Raw genomic sequence first — 7,939 nt, forward strand, 5'->3', positions numbered from 1 at the left:
GATACACCCATTTAACTGTCAATTTGATATTATGATATGTATAATCAGTATAAACTAAGTAATTACAGAGGGAAACTATTGAGGTTATCACTTAATCACCTCAGGAGATATAGGATTTCCTGGAGAAACCAGTGAACTTATTCAAAGAACTTAGGGTATACTTAACAGAACTAAAATACTTATGAACTCACCAGCTTAAATGATGATCTACTATTTCCAAATAACTTGTATTCTCGGGAATCCAGTAGACAGGTACACTCCCGAAGCATTTGAGAAGACTACCTAGTACCGTACCGGGACTCCTGTCTTCTACTGTACCTACTGTAGTATTCGAATATGTAATGTTTAAACACTTATGTAAAACTTATACTTATTAATACAATGGTTGTTTGTACTTTGATTACTATATTTCATGTGTTGTGATACTTACCTAAAGTCCTCCGCCCCCGAATGTTTCCGCCATTCTGGTTTGGGGGTGCGACAGATTGGTATCAGAGCAGTGTTTATAGTGAACTCAGTATATCAGTCATAAGCTGTGGTGTCCTAGGTGGCGTCAATTGTGAAACAATTCCACATTCCTTAAGATAGTCGTGGAACTCGATACTAATATACTCTCTTCCTCGATCGGATCAGAGCATCTTTATCTTCCTACCCAGCTGATTCTCCACTTCTTGTTTAAACTCTTCGAACTTTTCAAAGGTTTCTGACTTATGCTTGATTAAGTATACATATCCAAATCTGCTATAATCATCAGTAAAAGTCACATAGAAGTGGTTAGAATCCCTTGTGGTGGTTCTGAAGGGTCCACACACATCGGTGTATATGAGATCCAACAGACCCTCACCCCTTGCACAAGAACCAGTGAAGGGTGACTTGGTCATCTTTCCAAGCAAACAAGATTCACAAGTGTCATCTGACTTTAATTCAAATGACTCCAAAACTCCATCCTTTTGGAGTTTGGCTATGCGCTTCTTGTTAACATGTCCAAGACGACAATGCCATAAGCATGCTTTATCCAAATCATTGGATGTATCAATATGCAATACATTATTTCCTAAGTTATCTACAACCATCACAGTTTCATATATGCCATTGCAAGGTAATGCTTCAAAACAAAATACACCATTAAAATAAGCATTTATTGAACCAATTTCATTATTAAAAGAAAAGGTAAAACCTTGTTCATACAAACTGTGAAAGGAAATAATATTTCTCACCATATCAGAACAGTAGCAACAATTATTTAAATCTAATTTTAAACCATTACTAAACAATAAAGAATAAACTCCAATCTTGGTGACAGGCGACTTTCCCCTATTCCCCATGATTAAGTTCATATTCCCGTGCTCCACATCCCTACTTCTATTTAGACCCTGCAAATCAGAACAAATATGTAAGCCACATCCTGTATCAACGACCCAAGAATAAGCATGTGATGAGTTATTAGACAGAATAGTATAAATGCCTGCGAAGGAGGGTTTGATCTTCCCATCTTTTATGTCCTGCAAGTATTTGGGGCAGCTTCGCTTCCAGTGCCCTTTTCATGACAATGGAATCACTCTGCTTCCTTTGGGTTTGAGGAGGGTGTAGCAGGACCACCTTTGGACCCACTAGAAGAGGATCCAACATGGTACTTTCCCTTGTGGCTCTTTGAGGAAGCTTTCCTTTTCTTTCCTTTCCCATGTCCAATTGTCGAGACATGGGTAGTAGCAGTAGGAGTAGAAACAACAAATTTTCCTTTATGACTACTTTCAGCAGCCCTTAAAAGACCTTTAAGCTTGCTTAGAGTCACCTCCTCTTTGTTCATATGATAATTCATACAAAACTGATCATAACAAGGAGGTAAAGAGAGTAGGATAATGTCAATTGCCAATTCTTCATTGAAATTGACATTCAGCTTTAGCAAGCGGTCCACAAAGCTTTGCATCTTTTTCAAGTGGTCCGTGATAGACTCTCAATCCTTCATTTTGGTAGTAATCATGGAGGCTATGATTTCATACCTCTCCAGCCGAGCACTTTGATGGTACCTTTCCATCAAATCCTGGTGCATTTCATAGGGCCAAAAGTCCTCATAGGACTTCTGAAGCTCAGCAGTCATGGTAGCAATCATAATACACGACACCTTTGTCGTGTCCCTCTCATGGGTCTTTAACTCAGCAATATATTCGGGAGTAGCGGTAGATTCATCAATCTCCTTCAGCTCTTTATCTAGGACATATTCTTTGTCCTCATAGCGAATGGCCATTCGGATGTTTCGAATCCAATCATTGAAGTTGGATACATCAAATATGACCCTCCCACATAGGTTTATGAGGGAGAAAGAGCCTGAAGGGTTTAGGTTTGAAGCAGTGTTGGAAGACATCTGAAAAGAAAGTCAAAGTTTAGATTAGATAATGATCATTAATATAACACCCAAATGAAATATTAAGGCTAGGACCCAACACAATATTTTACAATTTGGAAGAGGGATGCCGTAATCCAATTGCAAAATATTTGAAGGTAGGTAAATGACGATTTACTAATTTCCACCATGAAAAACGAAATAGATTATTGAGTTTTAAACGAGTTGAAATTCCTAGATTCTTTTGATATTCATTGAACTTTTCAATGGCAGGTTTAAATCTCGATTGTGCCCTTCAAGTTTGTGACTGGGATACCAAGGATCACAAACAAGGTGTGAATAACCATGAAAATGTGCTTGGTACACTTAATGTTACAAATCACCTAATCAATGTCTCGGTTAACCACACACGATCCATTGATCCATGATTAACATCAAGCTACCCTTTGCAACACATTATCAAACCTAAATTAGTGTGCCGGTTAACCACACACGCTCCACTAACGACTTAACAAGGTGCAAAGTGCAATTTCAAGGAATATCACCTTTTTCACATTTAGTAACTAAGATTTGGAAATTTTATAAAAGTTTAGTTACTTTATAATTTCATTATACTTATTAATGAGAATTAATGTCCTATCCTACCCGTTCGGCTAACGACCCTCCACCAGTCAAGGAAGCGGTGGGTGAGAGTAGACAACCATTAAACCACCATTTATAGGCAGTAACCTTATGCCCCCCCCCCTTTATACACCGGCTTCGTGAATGAGGCCTACTAACGGTAAAACTGACTTGTCTTATACATACATATATATATATATATATATATATATATATATATATAATTATTAAACTTTAGTAGTATAATAGTATAAGGGTTTAATTTTAAACTTTTAAAATTCTAGGGTTTGGAATTAAAGTTTCATTAATGTAGCTTTTCAAGTTCCAAAACATGAGGGCAAGTTTTGTAACTTGTCAAGACTTTTGAAATTCTTAGCTTATGGACTTTTGTGTTCCATGAATGAGACCTTTCCAATTCCAAACTTGTGTACAAGTTATGAAAACTTTCAAGACTCTTTGAATTCTATAACTTACATTAGTTAATGGTTTCATAAATTCATATTCCATAACTTGAGGACAAGTTATGTAGCTTTTCAAGAACACATAGATCAAATTAAACTAATCCAATTATCATATAATTCATCATTTACCAATTTGACCTAGTTCATATTCAAGATAGTTTCAAATTTGACTAATAATTAGTTTTTCATAAAATCAAGTAATTATCTTAAAATTTGATAACCTTCATGGTTTTGGATGGGAATAAACATTACCATACTAATAAAATCAAATTTTATGAACCAAAACAGTTTGTGGTAATGATCCTAATCCAAAACAGGCTAAAACTCAATGATTCTGCCATCAGATGCACCAACTCGTCGAGTGCCATAAAGGACTCGTCGAGTACAAGACAAACATTATCCAACTCGTCGAGTTCAATGATGTACTCGGCGAGTTGGCCCTGGCAGAATCCCGAAATGCAGTTTTTTCAGCTTTGAAAATTACATAATTTCATCAATACAATAGAAAACACCCATGGCTCTGATACCACTGTTGGGTTTTATGTACTCTAATATCTCTATGGTGCACATATAACCCTAATGCTTTGGATCTAAGTTTTCTCTAATTATACATGCAACATTGTTTTTCCAAAGCATGAAGCCTAAACTAGCATACAAAATTTAATATATGAATCATAAAATTGGTTAGAAGATTACCTCTTTATGTAGCTAGTAAGACTTTGGCCTTATGAGAACTTAGCACCTCAAGTGTTGTGCCTCAAACAAGTCACAAACACCAATAAACAACTAGATGGATATGAGAGAGATTTAGGAGACTACAAATTGGATTCTACTTCTTGGAATGCAAGGTGGTAACCGATTTTAGCTTATGAATACATATATATATATATATATATATATATATATATATATATATATATATATATATATATATATATATATATGTGTGTGTGTGTGTGTATAGAATATCAAGGGTCATGTGTAACCCTAATCCATACCCATAAGCTTTTGATACACCCATTCGATTTGGATAAATACTTCATGGATTAATCCATAAGCCCATCACAAATCAAACCATGGATCATTAGCCCAACTCATATGTATCAATTTAATTAGTCTCTTTTTTATCACTAAATTAATTCTAAATTAATTCTTGATCAATACTAATTAAATAATATGATTCCTCAATTAATATATTATACTTATAATATATTAATAAATCATAAATAACCTCTTACTCAAATATCCATCTATCAAATTGTTCTGGTGAAGGCAACCCGAAATGGACCATGCTACTATCGGGTTAAGTACATGCCAATTATAGTCATGGGCTTAGACACCTAATCCAACATCTACAACCATCACAGTTTCATATACACCATTAGAAGGCAATGCTTCAAAATATAAAGTACCATTATAGAAAGCATTAATAGAACCAACTTCATTATTAAATGAAAATCTAAAACCTTGTCTGTACAAACCATGAAAATAAATAATATTCCTCGTCATCTCTGACTAGTAGCAACAATCATTCAAGTCTAATCCTAACCCACTACTAAGCACAAAAGAATAAATCCCGATCTTAGTGACAGACGATGTTGTCCTATTCCCCATTATCAGGTTCATCTTCCCATGCTCCACGTACCTACTACTTCTTAGCCCCTGCAAATCAGAACAAATGTGAAAACCACATCCTGCATCAAGGACCCAAGAACTAGCATGTGATGAGTTATTAGATTGAATAGTATAAATACCTGCGATTGAGGGATTTATCTTCCCATCCTTGATGTCCTGCAAGTATTTTGGGCAGCTTCGCTTCCAATGCCCCTTTTCGTTACAGTAGAAGCACGTTGCTTCTTTAGGATCGGATGAGGGAGTGGCATAACCTGTTTTACCTTTAGATCCACTTTAAGAAGATCCATCATGATACTTTCCCTTGTGGTTCTTGGAGGGAGCTTTCCTCTTCTTCCCTTTTCCGTGTCCTATAGCGAGGACTGGGGCAGCAACAGTAGGGGTGGACTCAGCAGCTTTGCCTTTCATTCCACTTTCAGCAGTTCTCAACAAACCTTGAAGTTTGCTCAAGGTGACTTCCTCCTTGTTCATGTGATAAGTCATCTTGAACTGATCATAACAAGGAGGTAAAGAGTGTAGGATAATATCAATCGCTAACTCTTCGTCAAATTTGACATTCAACTTGTGCAGATGATCCACATACCTTTGCATTCTTTGCAAGTGGCTCATGATGGACTCTCCATCTTTCATCTTGGTTGTTATCAACGAGGCGACAATCTCGTACCTTTCTTGATGCGCACTTTGATGGTACTTTTCCATCAAATCGTGGCACATCTCGTAAGGCCAGTAGTCCTCGTAGAACCGTTGGAGCTCAGGAGTCATAGTGGCTACCATAATACACGACACCTTTGTCTCGTCTTTTTCGTGAGCCCTATACTCAACTATTTGTTCTTCAGTAGCTTTGGATTCATCTATCTCTTTGAGCTTTTCGTCGAGGACATATTATTTCTCCTCGTATCGAAGGGCCATGCGAATGTTGCAAATCCAATCATTGAAATTGGATCCATCGAAGGTGACCCTCCCACAAATGTTCATAAGAGAAAATGAGCTTGAGGAGTTGGAGTTCTAGCCAGAAGCGTTGTTTGAGCCAGACATCTGAAAAGAAAAGGAACAAAGTTTTGATTAGATAAAGAATCCTTAATATAACACCCAAATGAAATATTAAGGCTAGGACCCCACACAATAATTCACAATTCAAAAGAGGGATGCCGTAATCCAATTGCAAATTACAAATTATTTGAAGGTAGGTAAATGACGATTTACCAATTCCACCATGAAAAACGAAATGAAGAATTAGGTTTTAAATGAAATGAAATTCCTAGATTCTTTTGAGATTCATTGAACTTTTCAATGGCATGTTTAATCTCGATTATGCCCTTCTAGCTTGTAACTGGGATACCGAGGATCACAAACAAGGTGTGAATAACCATGCAAATTAGCTTGGCACTGTCGAGGTCATTTACCACCTAATAAATGTGTCGGTTAACCACACACTCTTCATTGATCTATGGTAATTCTCGAGCTACCCTTGGCCACCCTTGTTAGTCCAAGTTAGTGTGTTGGTTAGCTACACACGCTCCACTAACGGCTTGGCAAGGTACAAAGTGCAACTTCATGGAATAGCATCATTTTCAAAGTTTTCCTAAAGTAACTAAGATTGGGGATTTATGAAAAACATTTAGTTACTTTATAATATTCATTATACTTATTAATGAGGAATTAATGTCCTATCCTACCCGTTCGGCTAACGACCCTTCACTAGTCAAGAGTACGGTAGGTAAGAGTGGATACCCAATGACGGTCATTTTACAGGTCGCTTCCTTAAACACCCCTTATAGACCAGCTTCATGAATGAGGCCTACTAACGGTAAGACTGACTCATCTTATACATATATATACATATTAATCTTTTTAATATTATAATAGTATAAGGGTTGTATTTTAAACTTTTAAAACACTAGGGTTTAAGAATTTAATATTTCAAAATTAAAACTTTTAATCAAAATTTAAATTTCAAAACTTGAGGGCAATATTTGAAACTTTTCAAAACTTCTAGATCAAATTTTAAATAATTAAACTAATCACATAATTATGGACTATCTTAAAATTTGACCATTATCTTTCAGTTAGACGAGGATAATCATTACCATAACATAAAAAATGAAAATTTTACAGTTAAAACAATTTAAGGTAATGATCCTTATCTAATTTAGGCTTGAAATCCGAAAAATCTACCAACAGACGAACCAACTCGTCGAGTAGGTCCAACTCGTCGAGTCCATCTTAGGACTCTTCGAGTTCATCAGTCAGAAGGCCAAAATCGATTTTGTTCCAGTTTTGGCAAAACACAATAGCATCAAATATAACAAAAAAACATCCTAAGCTTTGATACTACTGATGGGTTTTGAGCATTACAACATTCCTATGGTGCACATGCAACCCTAATTGCTTTGGATCTAGATTTTTCTCAAGTTATACATGAAAATCAATTATCCAAAGCAAGAACCCTAATCTAGCATACAATTTTCGAATTTAACAAATAAACTATGATTAGAAGAATACCTTTCTTGTTGATAGCTTGATCTTGACCTTCAAGAGCTTAGTGCCTCAATTGTTGCACCTCTAATCGAGTCACAAACACCACACTCAAAGAATTAACAAAAGAGATAGAGAGAGGATGGAGGCTATCAATTTCAGCCAGAGTTCTTCTATGAAAGCATAGGGCCGAAAACTGGTAGCCAAGTGGTCCTTATATTGTTGAGCTGCTCCTAGGGTTTTCAACTGGAAACCGTAATTCCCTTGCTTAGGCCCTAAGCAATCCATAGACCCATCTGATAGGCCTTAGACGAAATCTTTCTGGACTCCTATAGAGTTTTCTTCCACTCCTTGTCAATAGGGTCCATTAGTCCAAACTACAACTATTACTGATTTACATAATCAGTCC

The sequence above is a fragment of the Lactuca virosa genome, chromosome 4, assembly GCF_052849685.1.
Source record: "Lactuca virosa cultivar CGN04683 chromosome 4, Lactuca_virosa_CGN04683_v6, whole genome shotgun sequence".
In the NCBI taxonomy this organism is placed as follows: domain Eukaryota; kingdom Viridiplantae; phylum Streptophyta; class Magnoliopsida; order Asterales; family Asteraceae; genus Lactuca; species Lactuca virosa.